Consider the following 27,252-nt stretch of genomic DNA (forward strand, 5'->3'; position numbering starts at 1 on the left):
GATAAAATTTCACTATGGCCAGTGCTACCTTGCACAATGCATCAGAAATAGAAACCAAGCAATTGACAAAATATCCTGTCACTTGTACCGTTCGTGATTGGTTCGGACAAATAAAAATGACACGAAGACGGCTTTTATTGCCCTGTGTTACGACATTGTGTTAAGCTGGTTTTGGTCATCTGTTTGCTTCTTTCTTATTTTATTTGTTCAGTTATCTATTATGAAGATTATATGAGAAGACCCTTTTGCACTTTTCATTAAAGGGTCTTGTCCTTACACGATCTCTTCTAATTACTGTGATGCCCAGAGCAGGAGGCCGAAGTGGCTCCAGGGAAAACATACCTTTGCTTGTATTGATCTTGAACTGTGGTCAAGCGCTAGAGTTTAGATGCTATCTCAAGCAGTATTTGCAAACTTCCTTGCTAACACTGGATATACTCTCATGTTTAAACTGGCCAAATGTGTGATCAGATAGCAGAGCTAGCCAGAAAGCTATTGAGGCAAGAGAAATGGCAGGCAATCTAACCTTTTCATTTTTATTTTTTTTTAAGACAAACCTCCCAGATTCAGGAAATGGGACTATATTTCTGCCGCTCATATGCTCTGGTTAAATCTATCTGTCTGATCTCTTAGTTCTCTCTCTCTCTCTCTCTCTCTCCTTCGCTCTCTCTCTCTCTCTCTCCTTCGCTCTCTCTTTCGCTTTCTCTTTCCTTCTAGCTCTCTCTCTCTCTCTCTCTCTCTCTTTCTTTTGATACAAACATATTTGGCTGATAAGAGACTGATTTGAACAAAAACTATAAGCTGATAACGATGTTTTTCTTAGGAATGCTTAAAAATGTACACTTTTCTTACAATAAATAATTTCCATTGAACATTGGATCTGTTAAACACATAACTGGCCAAAATGTTAACATGATAACATGATAAATGACAGCCTTTTAAGGTTTAATAATCGCACAAAGCCATATTGTGATTTCAATCTTGATTCGATCAATCATGTAGCATCAATGGATATCATACCGATATCTCAGAAGTCAAAGTCTGCTGGTTTTAAAGTATTTTAAATAGTTTCCCTCATCATGTAGCCCATAGGAAAGTGCCGCTTTCACAACTGCCACGCCTGTTTATGGTGTTTTTTCCGCATTAACGTGAGAACATGAGAATTAAAAATGACATGTTCTTAGGAGTGCCAACCCTACTACATATTGCGGTTAGGGCTGGGATAAACGATTATTTTTTAAACGATTAATCTAGCGATAATTTTTTCGATGCATCGATTAATCTAACGATTAATTTTTCCAGTCCGATTCGATTTCAATTCGATTAATCGACTTGTGACAACACCGGTAATACCAGTTTCATCGGGGGTGGAGAAAAAAATACAACCTACCTGAGCCTGTCGCTCACAAACAATAGCCTATGCCTATGCATTTACTTTCTCTTAAGGTTACTGTGCAGGAAAAGGATATCGTCCACAGTCCCAGGTTTAAGTTGCGTTCTTCGTTCTTGAATTACAAATCCAGCTGTGGAAAAGTCTCTCTCACTCGCAGCGCTCGATGCTGGGATGGAGAGAACATTCCGCGCAATCATTGCCAGGTTGGGAAATGTTTTCGCATGCTCCTTCCACCACAACAAAACATCGAAAGGATCCCCCTTGGGTGGCTTGAACTCGATGTATGCAGAGACCTCATCCTCGGGCAGCACAGTGTCATCGCTGGAGTCCTCTACGTCTGACAAACAATCAGCTGTTGAAACCAAACGAACTCTCTTCGCAGCTGGGCCTGCCGAGATGCTGTGGCATGGTAGCAGATCTTCGCGTTTCTCCTCGAGTTCTATTTAAAAGAAATAGACACATGGATGTATATATTTCACTAAATTATTAATTTGCCCATTAACAATAATTGTTAATTATTAAAGACAAGTAGCATATAAGTTTGTGATTGAATAGCTTACCTTTCACAAGACGCCGTGCTTCGCTATGAACTCCCATAATTTCACCATGGTCTGCCAGCAGCTTCAGGCTTTTCAACTTTGGATGCAAGAACATTGCCAGCTTGTACAAGAGATGCAGCTCAAATTACTCAGTTAAAATCTTGAGGCATTTTTCTTTAAGCGATGACAATATCAGACTGTCGGTAGAAGACGGCTGAAGGTGACGTCTGAGGCGCTCCAACCACACAGCTGTCAAGTGGATGGTCGGAGTTTTGGATGCTTCCAGGGCTTTGGTGGCTTCTTTGAATCGTGCCAAAAAATTCACAATGTCATGCAAAGTCTCCTTGCTCATGCAGTTTAAACGGTGTTTTTCTTCACGTTCCTCCAGAAGAGCACGGATGGCATCGTACTGGCTGCTAATGGAGTCCAGCATCGTGTGAAGCGAGTTCCATCGCGTCTCAAAACCATCGGTTTTTCACATCTGTATTTTCATGCTTATTACGATTAGCCAATGGTTTTAATTCTATCAATAATTGGCAAATGAAATCGGCAGCTGATACATTGGTGCATACCTAGAATCAATATTTTTAGTCAGTTCTTAGTCAGTTCTTCAAAATATATCACAGATTGGTCTAAATAACTGATTTGCAAAAACAAATCTGTATCCAGAAATCACAAATGTGTGGAAAGGTCATGGAAATTCATTATTCAAAAAGGTTGGTAACCCTGAAAAATAATCACAATAAATAGTTCTTTCATGTAACAACTAACCAACCAAGTATCATTCTTTGCCTAAACTGTTGATGTATGGTCACAGTTGTATATTGACTTTTTAACAGTGGCTTAAGAGTCGGTACTATCTGGTTTATAAAAAAGAACATTTATCTCAGTGTAACTAAACCTACCCTTCAACTCTTAACCGAGATGTTTTTTGAAGGAGGCCTATTGTAATGTTTACTCAACTTTCTTTTCTATGAAACACTTGTGTTTCCTTGGATACAGATGTTGTCAGTAGATTGAGATTAATCGCAGGTGAATGATGAAACATGGAAACCTAGACAAAGAATGTCTGGTTACTCAGCCGCGTCTCCACCCATTAGTTTATTTTTTTCCCAACACTGAAAATACAGTTTTTGGGTAGTGCGAATTGCATTAATAAAATAATGTCTTATTGTTTACGTGTCATGTGAGCGTATGTGTGTCTAACAGCAGAGGAAAACCACCTACATACTTCATGGAACCTCATACATTTGATACAATAGGTGTATTTATTGTGTACATGTTGTTACTTTGTTACATTGTACTTACATATACTGAGATTTAACGTCTCTGCAAGTATCTACACGTAATTACTCTGTTAATCTATAATTGAACGGTTGACCTTACCTGTATCTAAACCTCAATAGCAGCAAATGCAAATTTCGTAGTTACGTTGAACAATGTGTATGTACACAATAAGCACATTCAATGAAATTCTTTTTTTTTTTGTGTGTAAGTAGGGCTGCAACTAAAGATTATTTTGATTATCGATTAATCGAATGATAATGAGAACAATTATTCGACTACTTGCCGATTATTACATTGATTAGTCATTAGCTCTTAACCGATTATTCATCTTGTGCCCCGACTTAAAAGGTTGTATTAAATGTGCTTACTAACAATAAAGAGGAAAGAAATCATCTTTTAAAAATACCTTTGAATGACATTCATTGAATTAAAGGGAAAAAATACTTTTTATTAAGTTTAATTCAGTAAATAAATTCACTGCAAAAATCCTATTATCATCAAGTATTTTTGTCTTGTTTTCCATTTAAAATTGTATAAAAATCCTTAAAGCAAGATACATTTACTTGAGAAGTAACATATTTAGACTTGGTTTAAGACAATGTATCTTAAATAATAATATAAGTGTAGTTTTTTACTTGGATATAATTCTGCGATTGCAGTAAAGACAAAATACAATTATTTTCAAGATCTATTCTCTAAAATCAAGTCTAAATATCTTATATGCTGCTTCTCAGGTGAATTAGATATTTTACAATATTGGTATTTTTTATATTATATTCAACACTGTTAGATTAAAAACAATTTTCTTCTGCATTATAGCTCCTAAAGTAAATGAACGTGAGTTTTCGATATTTATTTATATTTTAAAACAAGCCAAAACAAAAATAAATCAAAAGCTTGTTTCAGTAATGGAGCAAAGACTACCCTCTCTCACCTTTCATTTTTGCATTATAATTCCCTCATACTTTGCGATCTCTATCACCTGAAGCTGTTTGGAAAGTTTAGAGTGCATCTGGACTGTGATCTGTGTAATTCTTCCTCAGTCAGGCACATCTGCAGTGCTGCTCTCATCATTAGAGTTTCATGTGATCACATGTTAGGTTAAATGAGATCAAAAGACTGTTCGGCAATGAAAATTTTTGTCGACAATTTTTTATTTCCGATGTTGTTGATTAATGTTGACTAATCGTTTCAGCCCTAAGTGTAAGTACAAAAAAGTTAAAGACACCTAATGTAAAGTGGGACCATCTACTGGAATAATCACTGTTTAGTGAGCTTGGAGTCCTGGGTCCAAATCCCAATGTAATAAATAATTTTTTTTTTTTTTTTTTTTTTATAAACCAAGCGAAATTGCCACTGTTCTTGATAGCCACTGATCACAATGCATTTTTGTTGTATGGAAATGAGCAGCTTTTACATTTTGATAATAGCTGTTATTGACTTTCAAGTGAAAAGAATGTAAGGACATGAGTAAATTGTGAAAGAATTTTCAGTTTAAAGCAAATCTGCAGAAGTTGTGAAGGTGACTCGATTATATTGTACAAATTTAAGAATGGGTAATTTCTGCCACAGCATTTTAGACAAACACTTACAAATGTACATTTTTATTTTTTACAAATGTTTTTTTTACCTACGGTAATCAAGTAGCTTAATTTTCAAAGATATAAATAATTTTATTTGGAAGTTGCATTAAAAATCCAATTTGATCCAAAATCTGAGGCACATTCCCCATTGTAAAGCAGTCGTTTTCTGAAAAATTCTACTTCAGACCAAATACACACTCTTTAGTCTCCATTACAGTCAAGTTTGCCCCTCTTTCCCCACTTCTGACAAACACAGCCCACAGTAATCACCTCAGTCTGTTCAAATAAAAAGCACCATAGATATGTTCAAAATGCTAGTTTTGTCATCTTGCGGTAGAATTAAGTTCTATTTAACAGGAATTGCATTTTTAGTGCTCTCAGATATAGAGGGATGGAGACCATCTGATTACCAGCAGCTCAGATGAGCTGAGGACACTTGAGGGAAGTTCAGTTCATGCTTGTTCTTGGGCCTCAGTCTTTAAGTCCTGAGTCCTTAGTCCTAAGTGGTCTCGTAAGCACAGAAAACCCTCCTTTACGCACATAGGTGTTAGCAAAGGATTATCAACAGTTTATGCTCACTTGAGTGTAAGAGTAACTGAACTAAATGCATACAGTCATGGAAATAACTGACAGATAGACGCACTGAATGGAATTTCATTATATTGCTGAAATAACAATGAATACATACAAATATAATGTCAAATCAAGAACAACCCTGAACCTCAACTGCACATTCAGTGTGTGTGAGCACTTTTTGTAACCATCAGTACTTGTCATCTCTAGCACATAGATCCAATATGCTCTTGGATTTTCCATTTCCTGCAGAATGGCCTGGTGACATTACCAGCTGGTCAACTTTTTCAAAGAACAAAACCTAGCACTCTTGTATTCTTGTTCCAGAACAAATTTGCCTTTATTTTCCTTTCAGTATGTTTGTATATAAGCTATAAATTCCTTGCTTGCATCTTTTATTGAGGGAGACATTTCATTGTTTAGTTGCATCTTTGAACATTTTAAGCCATGCGTTGATGTTCATTGCATATCAACTACCAAAGTCCTCATAAATTATAAAAAAAAACGAACTATTAGCTTATCATTTCAGATATGCCTTACATGCCTTACAGTAGACATATTAGATTATATTAAAAAACATATTTACCCTATATACATTGAGAACGGTTTCCAACTTGAAGCACTGATGTTTCAATTCATCCTTTTCTTTAAAAAATGAAATAAGAAAATAAATTAAAAAAACTAAAATCGAGGTTTCAGTGAGGCACTTACAATGTAGATGAATCGGTCCAATTTTTGAAGGGGTTAAAGAATAGATGTCCCTATTCCTGGTATAGGAATCATATCCTCATGTACTTTTACTCATGCGTGCAAAAATGCTACAATACAAAAAAAAAAACCTCACTATCTGATGAACGAATGTCATTCTGTAAACATTCAGCCGGTGTTGTGCTGACACCTGCTTCTCATACATTTTAGAGCTCCTTGGCATATACACAGAAAATACCACCATGAGGATTGCGTGCTCTGTTTGTTGCAGATGACAGCGATCAGAGCCGCTAATTCACTTTGTAGTGAGAGGCACATACAGACTACATATTTAATTTAATAGCAGCTTTTTGTGGTTTAATAATCACATCAATCACGTAGTGACCTACTTTTCTGAAGGTGAGAAGGTACCATCAAAACACAGAAACGGAAAGGGTTTCACTCCAAAATTAAAGCTTTCTCCAAAATAAAAGCTAATTGTAAATAAAAAAAAATAGTACAAACAAAAATAGTATTATATTTAAACAATAACGCACATCTGTGATGCTCTGTTATGCAGTGTTTTTTTTGTTGACAAAAATATGAGAGGTTCTTTATAAAAGCACTTAATTTGATTAAAAGTAATATTATATTATGCTGAAAATTAAGTGTTCTAAATTTTTTTTTACCTAAAGTTTGAATTTATTTGTTTAGACACCATTTTGATAAAAAACATTGAAATGAACATTGACATGGAAAAAAAAAATGATGTGGATAATACCCTAAAGGACATTTTGGTTATTGTACTCATTCTAATTTAAAGGCAGAAATGTTAAGCTGATCATTTTATGAAAAGCACTTTAGGAGACTTCATTTTTCTGTAGTATTTAAGTTGTTTACAATTTTTAAATTGTAAATTTTAGGGTTTAAGCCATTGCGTTGTCATAACAACAAAGTTTTAAAATTGGATATAATATTTTTTAGGTTAGTTAGCTATTTTATCACATAAAAATAATGTTATAATTAGTTCTGTCGATTTAACGACAGACCTAAACTTTAAATCAGTGCGATTCATTTAATTAAAAATAACGTGTTAAAAAATGTACGCAATTAAGCACAATGCCCCCGGATTGTAATAAGGAAGATTCCTGAGGAATGCATACTTGTAGTACCACCTGTTTACTCCAGAGGGCAGTAAGTGAAAAACAACCCACAACACAAACATGCGTTACGTTCTTGCCTTCAAAACACTTGATGGAGGGCAAATCCGAACTAAGGGATCTCAACGTGTTCTAAGTATTAAACTATATTTAGTGACCTAAAAATGTTGTTTATGAAGCAATGCACCCGAGACGCTACACAAGCATGTCTGATGCTTGTTGAAATTGACGGATCCTTAAACAAGCCCTCATAATAAATCTCGAACTGATTTGACAAATTCACTTGTGAAATGGATTGCTGTGAACTGTATGCCAATGATTGACTTATGATCAATAATATGGTAGTAAACAATACATTGTATTCTAAAGCCGCGTGACTATGTGTGACTATGTTTTTGAATCAACAAGTATTTTAATGTTTACAGATTTGCATCAGTCTCTTCCATTGTTTTAATTGGGTAAAACACTTCTGTAAACTTAGTACATTTTTAACTATTTATTCTACCAGACTGCTTTTTTAAAGGTGCCACATTTCAGAATCATCTGTTACTTAAGCATTAAAGCGCAATTTAATAGCTTAATTTTCAGTAGATGGAGTATATTTATCATTCGAAAAGTTGTGTGTAATATTCAGTTGTGGATGTGGAGATGCTAAAGAGTAAGGAGAATGAAAGGGACTTTTGATTTCATGTGTATACATTTATGATCTACACCGTATGGGTGTGTGAGAGGTCAAAGAGTGGCATGGCTTGACTGTCGCTGTTTTCTGTGTCTGGATTAGCAGTTATATAATGGCAGTGAGCTCGCACCCACAGACATTAAGAAGATTACACTGCATGTGCCTGAGACACAGGTCCACTGCCACACACACTCGGTCTTCTACTCTAACTGTATGCAGTCCTAACACTTGTGCACTGATGCATCAAATCACTCTCTTTCACACACACTCTCTGACTTGCACTAAAAAGCATGTACACACGCACTCACTCACAAAGTCTGAGTTTACTATACGTAACTCACAAGCCAAATGATCTGCTTCATCTCTTATCTCCTTCTTTGAACCCATCAAACACCGTCTTCTCTTCTGATCTCTTTTCTTCCTGCACCTTTCTCCCTCATATCTTTCTCCCCTTCTCTTTTACCCCTCCTTTACCTCGTGGTCCGAGGCTATTGGCCCCGGCTGGCCTGTTGATAGCCCTGGCTTACACTGGTCCGATAGTGGAAAATCGGCTAATTAGTGTGTTTACATGCATAACGACAGGCTGATAACGGAAATTGTAATTGTCGTATTGTTCACCAGTCTTGAAGACAAAACGTTAAACAGACATACACACAAGACTTTGAATTAGCCGGCGGAATGCACCATGCTGATCATTCTTTGCTGAAAGTCTTGATTGATTTAAATGTGTTGCTTTTTTTTGTTGAATCTTTAGTTTTTGTTGATTAGTGGAATAGGTCAGTCTGCCGAGAGAGAGAGTGATACTACAGAGTGGAGAGAGATTGTGTTAAAGGCCTCTAATGGCCTGGAGGAACGAAATGTGCAACACCAAAGGTGTGATCTGGCTTCTGTTGAAGGATCGCAAATGTCTCTTTTTCTCGATGTGTGGACAAGACCATCTTTTCCATCTCTCTCTCTCTCTCTCTCTCTGTGCTTGTTTGTTGTGCAATAAGTATGTTTCTATATTTGAGTGTGCTTGTAAGATATATGTGTTTGTTTGAAGAAAAAGCATGTTGGTCTGATTACTTATTACTGATTACTTTAATCTTGCAGTGAACATATAAAAGATAATATACTGTTTAGATTTGTCAGTGTATTTTTCATTAAAAATCCCCAAAGTGCTTCCAATTTAGTTACATAATATACAAAAAGGACTGCTGAAGTTGACAAAAATGGGAGTTGGAGAAAAAGCGAAAAAGGCTTAAGAGATAAAAAAAAAAAAACATTTTGTTCTACAAATGATTTTTACTGGGATGTTATGGATTCATATATTTGCTGTCTCAGTGAGTTATATCAAATATGATTTATTATTTGTGTCTAAATTACAGAACGAAAACACACATGTAAATGTAACATCAGTGTGCTGGAGAGATTTTTGATTTGCACTGCACAAAGAATATAATCCTGTATGTGAATGTATACTGTGCACACTCACTCTCTCTTTCTCTCTGTCTCTCTCTCTCTATTCCATGTTATTCCTGGCGCTCTTTCCTGCACTGCTGCATTATGGGTACAGGTAAGAATCACAGTGGTTTTACATGTTTACTTGAACCAAGACTCTCCATCTTTTAATTTGTGTTATTTCAGTGAAAGTTGGTTTCCAGCGGTGTGACAGTGATGAAATGCTGTACAGATCTGAATTTAACTGTTAGGTATGAGAGCCTTGATTTTAGTTTGCTTTTTGAACTGAATTAGTTTGTTCTGGGCAATTTTCAGAGCACTGAAATAATATTAAAGCCTCAGACCAATTATTTATGACAAATTACATTCTATGATGCTCAACCTTGCAAGCATATGCAACTAGTGTTGATTCACCAACTTTTTATTTTAGCTTATATTATTGTAGCAATCTGAGAAAATTCCCACACTGCATTGCATGTTGGCACCTCTACATAAATGACTGATGTACAGTGCTTGGTCTAAAAGAAAGTTACCTTTTGGATTTAAATAAGCAGAGCCTATGGTTGGATACATTTTACAGTGATTAATGTTTCAGCTGGCAACAATTCTTTTAACCCTAACTGATGCAGTGTGTAGCTTCTCATTTCTTAAACAACCATGTCGGAAGACGTATCCTGATGTCGTGGAAAATATGTTACTGGATTTCAGAAGGGGCAAATTATTGGCCTGGATCAAGCAAAGAGAACCACTATGAATTGGGTTAAGAACTGTCCAACGCATTATTGAAACCTGGAAAGATTGTGGTGTGCCGTCAGCTTCGTGGAAGAAATGTGGTCAGAAGAAATCTTGAATGATTGTGATCGGAGATTAAAACGCTTAGTCACATCGTAAAAAATTGACATTAGAACTCATGGCTATGTTTGCTATGGAGAATAAAGATTGGAAAGGGGAGCAATGGAAAAAGGTAATGTGGCCTGAGGAGTCTAGATTTGATTCCAAAGCGATGGGCGCATCAGGGTAAGAAGGGAAGCACATGAAGCGATGCACCTGTCATGCATAGTGCCCACTGTACAAGCCTCTGAAGGCAGTGTTATGATCTGGGGTTGCATCATTTGGTCAGGTCTAGGTGCAGCAATTTTATGCAGCAATAAAATGAAGTCTGCTGACTACTTGAACGTACTGAATGGCCAGGTTATCCCATCAATTTAATTTTTTCTTCCCTGATGGCACGGTCATGTTCCAGGATGACAATGCCAAGATTCGTCAGGCTCAAATCATTTTTACACATGAGTTGGCCACCATGGAGTCCTGACCTTAACCCCATTGAAAGTCTTTGGGATGAAGACTTTATGGAGTGGTTCGACTCTCCAGTCATTTAATACTATCTCGGACAAAATATTATGAAATTCTGGCCGGAAATAAACATGTTGTTGCATTAGATTGTCGAAACAATGCCATGACAAATGCGCTCTGTAATCTAAGCTAAAGGCGGTCCAACTAAATATAATGCAACTTTTTTGGCCCGGCAGTGTATTATAGCTTCATCTCTTATCTCCTTCTTTGAACCCATCAAACACACAAATAAATTGGAGAGAGAGTCTTAGTATTCTACCTGTGGCTGTTAAGGTTGTCTTGCACCTTAGACAACCATGGAATTTTTATGGTGCATTTACATTTCATTTACATTTATGCATTTGGCAGACGCTTTTATCCAAAGCGACTTACAGTGCAATTATTACAGGGACAATCCCCCCGGAGCAACCTGGAGTTAAGTGCCTTGCTCAAGGGCACAATGGTGGTGGCCCTGGGGTTCGAACCAGCAACCTTCTGGTTAACAGCCCTGTGCTTTAACCACTACGCCACCACCACTACACTATAATTGGATGTAATTGGATGGTGCACTACAGTTGCTTTTGACATTTGACATTCAGGACTTTTATATTGTTTTTAACGAAATGCGAGCTACATTCACATTATCTAAGTCTGTTACTCCGACTTTACAAAAATCGGACTTGTACAGTTTCAGTCAATTAAAGGCCAAAGTATACTACGGATTTGACGTGAATGCTTAGCGTTTGCGTACAGTCGAATCTCGAGCCTGTGAAAGGATTTGAATTTGAATGTTCACGCATACACAAGCAGTTGGTGCATGAATGCTATGACTACTTTGATATTCTGGATGATTGTGACGGTTGACTCCTTGTGGACCCACGAATTAGTGAAAATAAATTCAGAAGCAAGCACATTCTAAGGCGCACAGTTAGAAAAATCATTCAGTGCATGAGCACTCTGCTGATGACGAAATTTGCGTCACGCACCCTGTATGCGGTCGTTTAGTGTTCCCGACTGACCGAAGAATACTTTGTGCTTAAAGCAATTACATGACCTTTTAAAAGACTAATTATTTTTGTAGTCCGACTGAAATGTAACTTTTAAAGTGGATGTAAATGTACTAAGTGTCTCCAGCCCTGTTCCTTTAAAGCTGAAGTGTGTAATTTCTGTGCCACTAGCATCACCAAACAGAATTGCATAAATAAACATTGTTTTCAAACAGCTTTACAAATACACCCTCTGTCTTCCATTGGTCAAACAAACACACAATCCCTCCCCAAACTCGCACCATGTTGGGCTTGCCAGTTGCTCAAACAAACAGAGCAATAATACATGCGCCATAGAGCCTCTGTGTTTGCTTAAAGTTTATAAGCTTTAAAAATGTACACCGTTTTAGTGAAAAATTAACTGACCACCTATAATTGGATGTCATTAAAAAAAAAAAAAAAATGAAATTGTGATGATTCAGCAAATAAATACAGCAAGCATCTAAATGTACTAGAATCTACTCACCACAAGAGGTATGTTGTGGGTGTTTTTGTTCACCAGTTATGTGATGTTAATTTGGCTTGTCTTCATTTGTATGGAACTATTCTTTTTGGTGGTTACATTATGTCTAGCTCTAAAGTTCATTTCCTGAACACCATAGATATTTGTTCTACCTGTCTGAACATTTCAGTTATTTGTTTTATTTTTATTTAAGCTCACCTGCTCTGAAAAATACTCTGGGAATGCTGAATGAAGCATTATACTTCAGTTGTTCCCACTAATTTGTCCTGATGAGTTGAAGTGGTTAGTTGTTGCACATTTGTCTCTAGGAGAACCTTAGGATGTTTGTGAGATTCATCAGAGCTTATTTTGAAGGAGTTTTAATGGCTCGCCTCAACAAAGCAGCTCAGCTAATGACTTGGATTGCGTTGTTTCAATCTGTATTTGCAAACTGAATGATTACTTTGGGAGATGTTTTGTTGATGTAGCCAATATTCTGATATTTCCCGGTATCTTCTACCATTAGTTATTGTCCAATTGTCTTTGACATTTTTAGCTTTTATGTTGTTTTTCTGAACACTTCTTGACACATGGCCCTCACTTAGACTGTTCAGTTCTTGACACACACACACACACACACACACACACACACACACACACACACACACACACACATACACACATGCCCCATGCAGCCACAGGAATGTATGTGGAGGAAGAACTGGCAGGAGAACTGCCCTGAACTTGTTTTATCCAGTTCTCTCTGAATCTCTCTCTCTCTCTCTCTTTTGCTCTCTCTCTCGCTCTCACCACCATCTCTGTCTTGCACTCTTCTGCTCTTTCTCTCATTCCACTTAGATTATGTCTAATAATTTTGCTACATCTTTCTTTGAATCTCTCTCATAGTCTCTTACTGTCCCCCTCTCCCTCTTTTTTGAAGACAAAGGACATTTGAATGACAGGGAGAAAGAGGAAGTCAGACAAACCCCAGGGAGCAACGATGGTGTTGTGTGTGTGGTGTGTGTGTATTAACCCCAGCCGTCCTCATGCTCATTGTTTTGTTTCAGAAGTGTGGTTGGGAGGTGTCAGTGCTCAACAACGAAAGGGGTCAGGGAGAGTGTGTTTGTGTCCGTATGCATGTGCGTGTGTTTTTCCCTGCCACGATAACTATCCCCCATACTTTCTATTGGCTCGCTGCTCACTGACACAGCTTCTCTCATCAAACTCACTCCTGCCTTCTCTCACTAATCGGCCAATCTCAGTGGCTGAGTCTCTTGTCTGTCCGGCAGACGGCTGCCCTAATTGGCAGCTAGCAGTGTTTGTGTCGATGATGCTCTACGTCTGGTGACGTGGTTACTGAACGCCCTCGGGCATCTTCTTAAATGCCAAACAGAGCAGAGTGAGAGAGAGTGCTTCTCTGTTCTTTTTCCTGGCACAAGGACAGCTTTGTGCGTGTGGGTGTGTATGTGTGTGTGTATTCGAAGATCCTACTGTATTGCATTTTTTTTTTGTCATTTAACAATGCCTTTCTCATAGGAACATAATAAAGTTGTGTTAAAATCACAGGGATCCCAGTGATTATACGAAACCCTAAGCAAATATGAAGGAACTGTGGAGTATTATGAGATTGTGATTGAAATGCAAATACTAAATTTAATACAAATATTGATTTAAATAAATGTATAAAATGAAAACAAAGTAGAACACTTTCATTATTTATTTAAATGATTAAATTAGTTTTAAAACTTTTTTTTATCATTTATCATCACTTACCCAAAGACATTTCAAGTACATATTTTGGACATAGGGTCATGTATAAAATTAAAACTCTAATAAAACTCAAATTATTGAATATCATTTAATGCATATAACAACTAGAAAATGTTGTAAAAATCATTTTTATTGAATGGTTCACATTACTTAATCTCAAAGGGTCCTTCAAGTAAACATTTTAGGTCATGGGGTCATTTTTTTTCATTATAGGTCAATTTATGAATTTAAAACCGAAGAGAACACAGATTTATTTAATAAAAATACATTTATTGAATGATTTAAAAATAACAACATGAAGAGCATTGTGTATTATGAATACAAAAATGAGTGCTTTCGCTTTAAGAGAGCCAGTGGAGACCAGGAAATACTAGCTCAGAACCTGATTGGCTGCAGAAGGCAGCCAGGGAAAGTGCTGTGCACTCCGTGTGTCTGCGGTGGTCTGGAACATCTCTGGTGATGGCTGCTTTAAGAGTCCAAAGCCAGATGGGCTGTAGTCTGTCATCTTTCAACATCAGAACAATCAACTATACACTCACACACTCCACTCTGCAGTTAACACACAGCTGAAACGCTTCTTAACCTGAGTGTGCAAATGGTATACTTAACACTCAACACTAAGGGCTGGGTGATATATTGAATATTAATGATATAATCTAGATAATTTTGCTTCCAATGTATAATTGACCAATATTGTGAATATCCCGATGATTTTTATGTGCTTTCATTTGGCCATTAAGTTTCATAAGGAGTGCATCAGTAGACTAATTTCACGATCCTTCAGGGCTGCGCAATTAAGCAAAATAACTTCAAAATTGCAAGCTGGTCATATGTGATTATTAATCCATAAAAGGCTGTGATTTAAAGACAGATAAACACGGTCTGTGTGTGATTCAGAACAAACCAGTGATGCGCTGATCTGTGTGCACACGCATGGCAAGTAATGCAGGTTCAAGCATTCTTGCAATTCCAAATATTAGTAACAGTTATAAGTTATTAAACAAATCTGCAGACGTGGCACAGAATAACAGAAAAGGGGGAGATTACAGCATTTCAGCAAATGCAGAACATTGTAATCTGTCAAATACTCATTGCCTTTTCTGTCAAAATAAAAGCTCCTTGTGAAGTTGAGATAAATACGACAGCACTTTCGGTGTCAAAATAAAAGCACCTAGATGAAGATGAAGTAAACAGGACAGAAATATATTACTATGTATAACACTAATAATCAGAAAAATAATGATAATTCCACATTATATTATAATAATCAACCTGACGTGTCCCACAGTAATAATTTAGTATTATGCAGTGTTCAACTGGGGTTTCAAAAATAAGTCAGTGATGTAGCTTTGCACTGTAAAAACATTTGAAGGAAAATAATGCTTTTTATTAAGCTACTATGTATAATTTTGTATGAAATATAAATATAAAGTGCATATCAATGAAAATGATTGAATTTCTTTCTACCTTGTTTTATTTAATGAAAAATGAATTATGTCTTTAAAATATTTAATCTACTTTGCTATAGTGGCTGTTTGGATGAAATGATGGTTCCTCTGATAAAAACAAACAAACAAAAAAAAAAACCTTTTGAGCCATTTTAGAGCAAATACATAATTATCGAGATATATATTCAATATCGTCAATAGGCTGAAAAATATCGAGATATCATTTAAGACATATCGCCCAGCCCCTCATTATCATTAAAGCTGTTCACCGTTCACAGGGCTGAGATGAACCAGACACAGATGTGTGTGTCCCTACCCCCCAGTCAAGACCTACCAGCCCCCCATCACATGATTACACACTTCAGAGTAAGAAAGAGAGAGCGTATGAAAAGGATGGATGGGAGTGTGTTATAGGAGAGAGATTGTAATGCAGGATATGAGGAGAGAGAGAGAGAGCAGGGAAGAGAGGTGAAGAGGACAATCACTGCATTTGCGTGCTAGTTTGGGGAACATGAACTTGAACATCCAGTTCTTTTCCGATATTCTATTTATATCTCGAAAATAATAATGTATTTACTCTGAAATAGCTTAAACAATTTTTTTGTACTTTTTTTCATCATTAACAACTTGTTTTTATGATTAATTGTTTTTAGAAAGTCCAGCTAAATTGACCTAACCACAGACATAAGGAGCTTTCCATGGTTCTTACTTATCCTTATTGCACTGCACTGTAAATATAAGAGCAAGTACATAAATGGGTTTAAAGTTTCAAGTTCCAATACTTATCGACAAATTATGATCAAAGTTGTCCTCCTGTCTAATAGATTTTCTGTTAGAATGATGTTTGATATTAGGAAATAAACTGGACTTGTTTGCCTTCAGATATTCTTAAAGATTACTTAAATTATTTGGAGCCTGATGAAAGGAAAACAATATCTTTTATGTTTTGATCATGGGAATATCCAGAATATTATAACTAGTCTGGCTGAATTTATTGAAGTATTTATGAAAATATGTATTTAGCTGAAAAGACCTATTATGCCCCTTTTACAAGATGTAATATAAATCTCAGGTGTCCCCAGAATGTGTCTGTGAAGTTTCAGCTCAAAATACCCCACGGATCATTTATTATACCATGTTGTAAATGACTCTTTTTGAGTGGAATCAAAAATGCGCTGTTTTCGTGTGTGTCTCTTTAAATGCAAATGAGCTGCTGCTCCCCGCCCCCGACATACTAGCTCTGGTCTCCGTGAATACAGTGCACAATGGTAACTTTAGCTGCATTAGCTGTGGAATCAGCTAACAAGCACATTCCTTCAGAAAGTCGATTTGAAAACATTCACAAAATATAAAGTGCAATACTTACATCTTCAGGATATAAAGCTGGAATACGAACAGTTGGTACTGATCCATGCTTGAGAATCAATTTTTTTGAAAATCCTACTTTATATTGACTCTCACTGACAAATCAGTCCGGTGTAAAATAATTTGCACAAACATACACTCATTTTTGTATGTTTTGGGGCACATTTCTTTCAAAAACAAAACTTGTCCCTGCGTCTTCAGTGGCTCTGATGCCGGGAGTACATGAAGACTCTCATGTTCACTTTTACAGCCAACAGCAGAACACCTGACGCTTACGAAGCTGACACATTATTCGTCTCGCTGTATGTAGCTGCTCCAGCTCGGAAAAAAATATCGGATTGTGTGTATCGATTCTTAAATCCCAAGATTGATCTTTCACTCAATGTGACAACCCCTATAGTGCAAGTAAATCACTAACATGTGCAACCAAATCTCATGCTATGTGACTAAAAATGTCTTTGATTAGCCACTGGCTGGTAAATGTTCAGATTTCACTCACCAGTGAACGAGTAGTATAGTGGAGAAGAAGTTATTACCACTGAGGTCCTTTAACAGTGTGTTGAGAATAAAAGTTTGGATTAACTCGTTCTGTTTGTCCAAAGACGATCCACAGATCCATATGTCATTAATTAATGTCAATTTTAATACACTTTCTGTTTATTACAGGCAGTTTTTGATTTAAAAACAACAAAAAGAGTAACATTTCATTCAAATGCTAATGGATGCACTCAAGAAACCACGCATGTCTTCTCTTGTTATATGTGTGGTGGCGTAGTGGCTAAAACACAGGGCTGTTAATCAGAAGGTTGCTGGTTCAAACCCCACGGCCACCACCATTGTGTCCTTGAGCAAGGCACTTAACTCCAGGTTGCTCCGGGGGTATTGTCCCTGTAATAATTGCACTGTAAGTCGCTTTGGATAAAAGCGTCTGCCAAATGCATAAATGTAAATGTAAATGTTATATACGGTGTAAAGGGATCAATGGAAAGGAGGAGGCGAGAACCGGCTTTTCAATATAAATAATATTTTTATGAGAAACTTAGAAGACAACATAAACATACACATGACGGACATGTCCGCTAACGATCTCTCTCTCCCGCACGATCCTCTGCAGTCGGCCTTTAAACCTCAGAGGCTTGATTAGCCTAATACTGGACCGGGTGCGTAGGATCACGACCCGGCCCCGCCCTCCGCCCTGCCACATACGGTTATTGGCTGATGAGACTGTACCGATTAAGCATGTGTTCAGCGTATAAATGTAAATACTTGTAAATAGTACAAATAGTGGAATAAACAAAAACATTTTAACAAAATTATATATTTAGCATAATAAATGCAATTTCAAGACATTAATTAATGAAATACATTGCATTTTAAAAATTTAAAAATCTAAAATGTGACCAATTTGATGAAAAACTAATGATAAAATATATTAGTAAAATGTACGTTTTCGAATTGTACTTAGAAGGGTTACCTAGAAGGTTCCTTAATATTTATGAGCATTAGCTGAGATAGAATTTCGTTCAAATCAAAGCAAATGTACACATTTGAATCGATATAGAAGCGAATCGAGATCCTGCGAATCAGAATCGAATCAGGAAATCTGTATTAATATCCAGTTTAATTGCTATTTATTCAACAGATACAATAAACACAACCAAAATGTATGCCAAAGAAAAATAATCATCTTGGTAGTTTAAGATTAGGATCGTTCCAATGAAGATCATGATTTTTCAGAAAATATATGTTTTGTCCATCCTTAAAAAGAGTTCCCATTGATAATAATGGGGGAAAAGAAAAAAGTAAAACATCTGGATGCATTATATTAATTATCATGAAAATTGTCTCAATGAAAAAATCTTAATGGTCATCAACAATAGGCTTAATTTTCATCTTTGTCCCTTTTTTTTGGGTATTTGGGTGAAATGTGAAATGTCATCATGAGGTGTACCTGTGTGTGTTTATGTCTGTGTGAATGCGCAGACAGCCGCTCTGAAGTGTATGTTCGGTGTCACAGTTGTGGTTAATATTGCAAGACCTCACACTGTTATCCGATCCGTCTGACATACTTTCCCTTCCTTTTCTCTATTGTGCCACCCCCATACACACAATCACTTCTGCTAGATCATTTATTGTTCAAAACCCTGAGTATTAATCACTGTTTCCATTCTGCTAATTACATCAAGCAATCAGCAAATGAGAAAATTATCATTCATGCTAATCGATGGAGAGCGGGAGAGAATGACCTTTCGTCATCCATAATTGATGGTAACACTTGCAGAGGACTCCTCCCCTTAAAGAACCCTTTAATCCTTTTCCGCACTTGAGATGGCCTCTTTGTTTCTGCTAGGGGACAGTTATGATGAGCGATAATCACCACCCCTTTAAGGGTCCCAACTGTAATGCCCACCTCCTTAAAGAGAACCAGCCCAGCTATGTAGCCACATACCAATTATGGTGTCAATCAAAGGGGTCACCATGGTGACCGCTACATCACCAGTTGTGAGAATGAGAGTGTGTTTTACACGGAGAGAGAGCTCATGAATAAGTGAAGGAGGGCGCATGGAGAGATTGCATGCAACAGTGCATTAAAAGACAGATGGGTTAGTGAGGCATGAGCGAAACGAAGAGATGAAGAGGGGTAGTTTAGGAACAGAGTTTGGGGAGGAATATGATGGATCGATAGGAAATGGGTGGTGTTAGGATTATCTGCATGTGTGTGTGGAAAGAGAGAGAGAGGGAGAGAGAGAGCTCAGGCTTGAGTGCACAAATGAGTAAACAGCCCTTACAGCTTTGGAACAATGCCCCCCACACTTCTCTGTGCGGCCCGGCTCTGTGACGTGTGGCGGGCTTGATGCCCGGAGGCGCTCTGAGGGAAAGAGGGAGAGAGAGAGAGGGAAAAATCGAGGGAATAGACATACAAAGCTAAAGTGGGAAAGAAAGATAGACATGGGAAGAAGACAGGCTTCAGGCAACAGCTTCTTGCCTTTTGTTGCCTTCACACTCTTTTCGTTTCAGACTGGTTGCCATCTAAAATTATTTTTTTTATAGCTGAAATAATACAGTAAATAAACTGTTATTTTTGATGCTGCACTGACATCAGTAGTAGTTTATTTGAATGATACCGTGTTAACACTGTCCTCAGATCAGTACGAGATAGGATATTGCGTCTCACTTTATACTAGGTGTCTTTAACTATTATGTTATAGCATTAAAATACATACAGTACAATGTATTTATTGTCTAACTACATGTTGTTCTGCAAAATTCTCACAAGATTCACATTTGCTGCTACTAAGTTTGAGGGTACAGGTAGGTTAAGGAGTAGGGTTAGGTTTAGGGGTAAGGTTAACTGTGTAACTACAGATGTAATTAAATGCAGGTAATTTAAATGTAAGTACTGTGCAACAACACATATGTACACAATAAGTATCAAATGCATAAGTACATAAAAAAGACACCTAAAATAAAGTAGGTCCAGATATTGTTTTTCCCAACCCTCTATGTACACATTGGAGGAAGAATAGCCTTTAGCTAGTACATTTTAGTTTTTACTTGCCAGACTTTTGAATTTGATGTTTCACACATCATTTTTATTGTTGTTTTTCATATTTGTTTTATTTTATTTGTTATACATTTAAGCTTTTAAATTTTTTTTTTTACAAATTCCACATTGTATCAATTTATACGATGTCATGAAATTGCATATATAATAGTGCTGTGATTTTAACGCAATTTTTATTTGTCCACTTGATTTTCTTAAGAGTGCCTCATTAGACTAATTTCACGATCCTTCAGGGCTGCTCATTTAATCAAAATAACATCAACATGTGATTATTAAATCGCAATAGGCTGTGATTAAATTAAATGAATGGCCTATATGGTCTATGTGTGCTTCAGTGAATGACGTGCATTTCTGCATACAAAAAAAAGAAAAGAAAATATAGAATAATTGTAATAATATTAATAATAATAATAATAGTAAAAAAAATATTTTATGAATTATACTAGGCATATTTGCTATATGAAAACAATAAATAGAGTAGCGTTTCATCTAAAAATTGGCTTTTCTCATACAGATACTTTTGCCATTGCAACATACACTCACCTAAAGGATTATTAGGAACACCATACTAATACTGTGTTTGACCCCCTTTCGCCTTCAGAACTGCCTTAATTCTACGTGGCATTGATTCAACAAGGTGCTGAAAGCATTCTTTAGAAATGTTGGCCCATATTGATAGGATAGCATCTTGCAGTTGATGGAGATTTGTGGGATGCACATCCAGGGCACGAAGCTCCAGTTCCACCACATCCCAAAGATGCTCTATTGGGTTGAGATCTGGTGACTGTGGGGGCCATTTTAGTACAGTGAACTCATTGTCATGTTCAAGAAACCAATTTGAAATGATTCAAGCTTTGTGACATGGTGCATTATCCTGCTGGAAGTAGCCATCAGAGGATGGGTACATGGTGGCCATAAAGGGATGGACATGGTCAGAAACAATGCTCAGGTAGGCCGTGGCATTTAAACGATGCCCAATTGGCACTAAGGGGCCTAAAGTGTGCCAAGAAAACATCCCCCACACCATTACACCACCACCACCACCAGCCTGCACAGTGGTAACAAGACATGATGGATCCATGTTCTCATTCTGTTTACGCCAAATTCTGACTCTACCATCTGAATGTCTCAACAGAAATCGAGACTCATCAGACCAGGCAACATTTTTCCAGTCTTCAACTGTCCAATTTTGGTGAGCTCTTGCAAATTGTAGCCTCTTTTTCCTATTTGTAGTGGAGATGAGTGGTACCCGGTGGGGTCTTCTGCTGTTGTAGCCCATCCGCCTCAAGGTTGTGCATGTTGTGGCTTCACAAATGCTTTGCTGCATACCTCGGTTGTAACGAGTGGTTATTTCAGGCAAAGTTGCTCTTCTATCAGCTTGAATCAGTCGGCCCATTCTCCTCTGACCTCTAGCATCAACAAGGCATTTTCAGCCCACAGGACTGCCGCATACTGGATGTTTTTCCCTTTTCACACCATTCTTTGTAAACCCTAGAAATGGTTGTGCGTGAAAATCCCAGTAACTGAGCAGATTGTGAAATACTCAGACCGGCCCGTCTGGCACCAACAACCATGCCACGCTCAAAATTGCTTAAATCAACTTTCTTTCCCATTCTGACATTCAGTTTGGAGTTCAGGAGATTGTCTTGACCAGGACCACACCCCTAAATGCATTGAAGCAACTGCCATGTGATTGGTTGATTAGATAATTGCATTAATGAGAAATTGAACAGGTGTTCCTAATAATCCTTTAGGTGAGTGTATACAGATATTGTCTTTGCTGCACACCTCTATTTACTACTATGTAAAAGGTATAAATAAAAAAAGGTTAGATTTATAGAGCAAACATTAGGTTTATGGTGCAGATATTTGCACCAGTTTCACTAAACCTCTATGTAGATGCTGTAGGAGACTATTTGTTAAATTTGTCAATATTTACAGTGTTTGTTGAAGTTAAAATATTTCACAATGACTACGTTTACGTGGATACAAGAAAGCAACTTATTGCGAGAACGTGTCCGATTGCAAGAAAGGGGCATTCCTGTAAACGGGGTCATTGTGTGAATGCCCCTTTAAATATTTACAATGTTTTGTTACATATTTTTTGTCTATATGCTTAATTTGTACTATGTAAAAGTATTCACACTGAGTTTACATTGATATGTTAACTCGTTGTATACTAAAATGGTAGTGTCTCTTTAAGATTAGTGGCAGTTCAGCAAGCATCTCACAAAACTGTTTCAGTTGAGCGGATTATTTACAGCATCTGTGCTACGTGTCATTATAATCACTGTTTCTTTTTTTAACTTTTTGATCAACAACTGACTGCAAAGATCAGAAAGGATATTAAAAGACATTATTCAATGAAATGTGGATCTCATCAAGTCAAATCAAACCTTTTCTCTCATTATATGTATTGAAATCCAACAGAAGATATACACTGATCTGTATAAGCATTAAAATTCTTTAAAGGTTCTCAAAAGGTTCTTTGAAGAACCACTGATAAAAAGTTTCTTTATGACACCAACTGATCTGAAACCATTTCATTTATGCTTTTTATTTATATTAACCCTTATAAATGAAAACGTTTATGTTAATATAATTTAATTAAGTTGTTAAATAAAGCCAGGCGACAAAAAAATACGAAATAAAAAATAAAATCAGGAATAACAAGACTTAACAAAATACGATTAACATGTTTATTGCCTTTACAGTGTACATGAATAATGTATCCATGAGAGCAGATTAATACACAATGTACTAACATTTCAACAATCAACACAAAATTGCACAATATCAAACTCTAAATATAAAATTCTTCTTTTTAATGGAATTAAATACTGCGAAGACGAGGGGTGAGGGAGAGTATGACTCAAGTCTTAAACTGGATTCAATTGATTACGTGACAACATAATTATGACAAATTTCAAAATATACCTCATATAGGTTTTCAATAATATTTCCTCTAGGTTGAAATACAAAGTGAAAATGACAGCAGCAACGTATGCTCTGGCAGAATTAATAGTTGTTGGCAACTATGGAATTAAAAAGTCCTTCAAGTTATGTCTGTCTTTGGACTATATATACTAGGGCTGAAACGATTAGTCGACGTTATTGACAATGTGGACAATAAAACATTTAGGACAAAAATGTTAATTGTCGAATAGTCATTTGATCTCATTTAACATAACATGTGATCACATTAAACTCTAATGATGAGAGCAGCACTGCAGTTGACGCCGGACTGAGGAAGAATTACACAGATCACAGTCCTCTAAACCTTCCAATCAGCATCAGGTGATATAGATCGTAAAGTATGAGGGGAATTATAATGCAAAAATACCAAATAAGTAAATACAGAAGCACTCTCATTATGTAATAAGTGAAGCTGCCGCTCTGCTGATGCAAAACGTGCATGTTGAGCGTCTCTAAAGGAAACACCCCGGTGTTACATCTTAAATGTAGTTATATTTAATGCGTTATAGCTTTATTAAAGTTCAAATAATACGGAAGCAGATCATGTAAATAACTACAATCTCCGAAATTGGCATTTCACTGTGCGGTCATCGCCTCTTCTATGAGTTGCGCGAATGTTCCGATCTAAGGGGGAGAGATTGAAACTGCACCCGGCTGATGCGCACTCTGTCGTGGGGATGCTCATCCCTTGAGCGCGCAAACTTAATACAGCTAATTATAACGTGATGCCTCGTGACTTTATTGTTAGTAAGCACATTTAATACAACATATTAAGTCAGGCACAAGCTGAATAATCGGTTAAGAGCTAATGATTAATCGGGGCACTATTCATCGAATAATCGTTAGATTAATCGATTATCAAAATAATCATTAGTCGCAGCCCTAATATATACACATCATACAAAAGAGTACAACAGGCAAACAGTCAGGGAGATATCAATACCCCATCATCCTACCCATGTCCCTTCCATCCATCCTCATTGGAAACACAGAAACTGGCAAAGGGTTCCTAATTTCACAGACATTTATAAGAATGGTTGCAGTAGGATACAGAGGATCCTGTGAAAACAAGCACACATTTATTCTAAATACAGTCTGCAATTTTACAGGTTTGGGTGAGGTTGTAATGATGCTACCTGGCATAGGTAAGAAACTATTTAAGCTATTTCAAAAAAATCTATTTAAGTATTTAAGCAATACAAGCTTTAGAATACGTAATGTACAATATAATGTATAAAAACTCCTATTAACCGATAATACTGTGCATTAATAATGGGATATTATGACATTTTTACATTCTTTATGTGTGCAAGTTACCTGATCAATGACAGCGTGCCGACTCCTCTTTGAAAAGCAACATTATGAGAAGAATGACAGCACTAACCTGGCCTGAAAACATATTTACATCACATTGTGGCAATAAAACAAAAGATTGTCGCTGTCAGTGCAAAACCTCACAAAACACAAAGGAATGAACAAAAACAAAAACTTTGCAATGCACAAATTGCCGTAAAATTAAACGACATATTAGTGTAGTATGTTGACAAATACACCATTTCTCTGCATGTCTGTCTCACACAAATTCAAAGGTGTAGCATTTGCTTAAGGTCAGCATTTAGAGCCTTTTCTACAAGGTGATGAGAAAGTTTTCACAGATTTGTGTTGACTCATTTGTCAGCGTCAATGAGACAGGCACTGTTCATTTCCTCTAGAAGATAATAAAAAATGATCATGAGAACCACTCTCTTTGTACAATTAACATTCTTAACCATTGCATTATAAACAACATGGATGATTCATAGAGAGTTATAATATTACTCTCAGGCAAATAATTTTCTTGTTTTATCATGAACTTATGCTGCCTTCATGTGTTATCAGAATTACCCTACTTCCCACTTCTGAAGTGGTAATAACGAGTACGTCGTGTTTATGTGCTTTTTTTGTCTGAAACATACATACATATTTCTTGAACTTTTATTCTGACACCATAATATAAATCACTCAGTTACTGAATTTGGCACTTGTCCTACTGTACATGCAGTGGATATTTCATAATTTTTGGAAGCTTGTGGACAGCCAGCACTGCAAGCTGAGAACCTCTCTTTCATCCTATGGCATCCTGGGGAAAACAAACTAATAATGAAGCAGAAATCGTATTTTTATGTCTATATGAGTTATATCAAGCAAAAAAGATTGTAAAGTTATCAAAATTGTAGACTTGCATTGTTATCTGGCTGAGGTGGTGCATAGGGCTTGAATGAATGAGTTTTTGCATTTTTTATTTGGAGGCTTCAGCTGTGGGTCCTCCCTCATCAGAAATGGAGTGCACCTTTCAGTGGTACTGGAGAGTTCATTCACATAACATGTTCATTGCTGCCCCTGCGGAAAACAACAAAAAGCTCAAAGTTTTGAATTTCTGAAAAATATTCATGTCATCCTATGGTAACCTTAAATGGTAAACTGGTATATTTCTAATACACATATATTATAAAATTACATTTATCTGTTATCCAGTAAATCAGAATAAATAACAATATCAGGTCATTCACCACAGGCAAAATATGATCTGTTCATTGATTTGTTTGGAACTGACACTCACTCATGCTTTCAGTCATTTTAATAGTGTTGAGCCAACTCGGTTTTGCATAAATCACCATATTAGATATCATTTTGCTTAGAACTGAATTTGCTCACTGCCACTGTAGTGTAAAACAGACAGGGATTTCAGTTTAAGTTTTTATATTATCTTTCATTCTGTAAGGCAATAGTCAAGCAAATAGCAAAGAATACTTACCAGTCTCTACATAAATATAGCAGGCCATCTGCACTTCACATTGGTTAATTTGCGATCACTTCCTGTCATCAAATATCAAGTGTGCTCCCAATCAGAATATGAATAAATGGAGGATTATAGTTGCTTTTGTCCTCAGAATAGTCCAGATACACTTGTTCATGTGAGCTGTAAAGATGTTATATAGATTTGATTGCATGGAATAATGCAGACAAAGAGCAAGACCTAACATATTGTCTTAACTTAATAATGTATTTTCCTTAAATTAGTTAAGAAACTTACTCAAATGGATAAACAATTTGCATTAAGAAAACAAACAATCCAATCCAGTGAAACAAACTTCTTCTCAAAATAAAAAACAGTGTTTGCGTATTTAAACTATAACATTCTACTAAAGGTAGTCATTATGTTAACATGTAATGATTTATAAAGCATCTGTTTGCACTCGCGGCCGTTGAAAGGGCTTGTCTGTGCACGCGTTAAAGCCGTTAAGTGTCTGCGACACACAACAAGCGGACATAACGGAACTAGCCATTAAAGTTTTTCTACCTTGTACAGATTTTATTTGCCTTACAAAGCAAAATCAACATTTTGATACTAAAACAAACAGTAACGACATTGAACTCTGCACTCTTCTCACCATAAAATCGAAAGTTTTCCTCAGAAAATGGCAAGTTCTCAGTTACCTCAGGCATCGTTCTTCTACTGCGCATGTGTGTGATAAGGGACAACTCATGTCCTCAAACATAACTGGAAATGGATCTCAAATGTCTTTGAAATGGATTTAGCAATAATAAAAAAATCACTAGAATGTTGATAAAATTGAGAATGTTTTTCAAAGACAGATCTTATTGAAAGAACATTAATTTGCAGTGAACTGTTCACTTTGATTCATTGTGATTCCACCAGTTAAAAAAATATTCACATTATATGAGATTACTGAGTGTCAAGAAACTTTTTATGGTCTAAAGAACTGTAAAGTAGTTCAATGGAAAGGAGGCGGCGAGAACCGGCATGACAATGTAAAAAATAGCTTTAATATAAAACTGAACCAAAAGAAAGAAACGCACATATAGGACGGACAGCTGCCCGTAAACGTTCTCTCTCTGTCACACCACCGTCCGCAATCGTCCTTTATCCCCTCTCAGAAGCTTGATTAGCCTGATAAGGGGCTGG

At 36.6% G+C, this 27,252-nt stretch overlaps 1 protein-coding gene and 1 long non-coding RNA gene across 3 annotated transcripts in view; one reads left to right on the plus strand and one right to left on the minus strand.

Moving 5' to 3' along the window:
* The window catches only part of LOC127643853 (mastermind-like protein 3), a 157,174-nt gene that overhangs the window by 32,167 nt on the left and 97,755 nt on the right, over positions 1–27,252 (plus strand). The window lies entirely within an intron of this gene.
* On the minus strand, positions 25,518–26,239 carry LOC127643857 (uncharacterized). The gene is made up of 3 exons (XR_007970580.1): positions 26,080–26,239; positions 25,885–25,984; positions 25,518–25,664 (listed from the first exon to the last, which is right to left on the minus strand). It is a non-coding gene; the product is annotated as an uncharacterized LOC127643857 (long non-coding RNA).

This window comes from Xyrauchen texanus, chromosome 5 (genome assembly GCF_025860055.1).
Source record: "Xyrauchen texanus isolate HMW12.3.18 chromosome 5, RBS_HiC_50CHRs, whole genome shotgun sequence".
NCBI classification, from domain to species: domain Eukaryota; kingdom Metazoa; phylum Chordata; class Actinopteri; order Cypriniformes; family Catostomidae; genus Xyrauchen; species Xyrauchen texanus.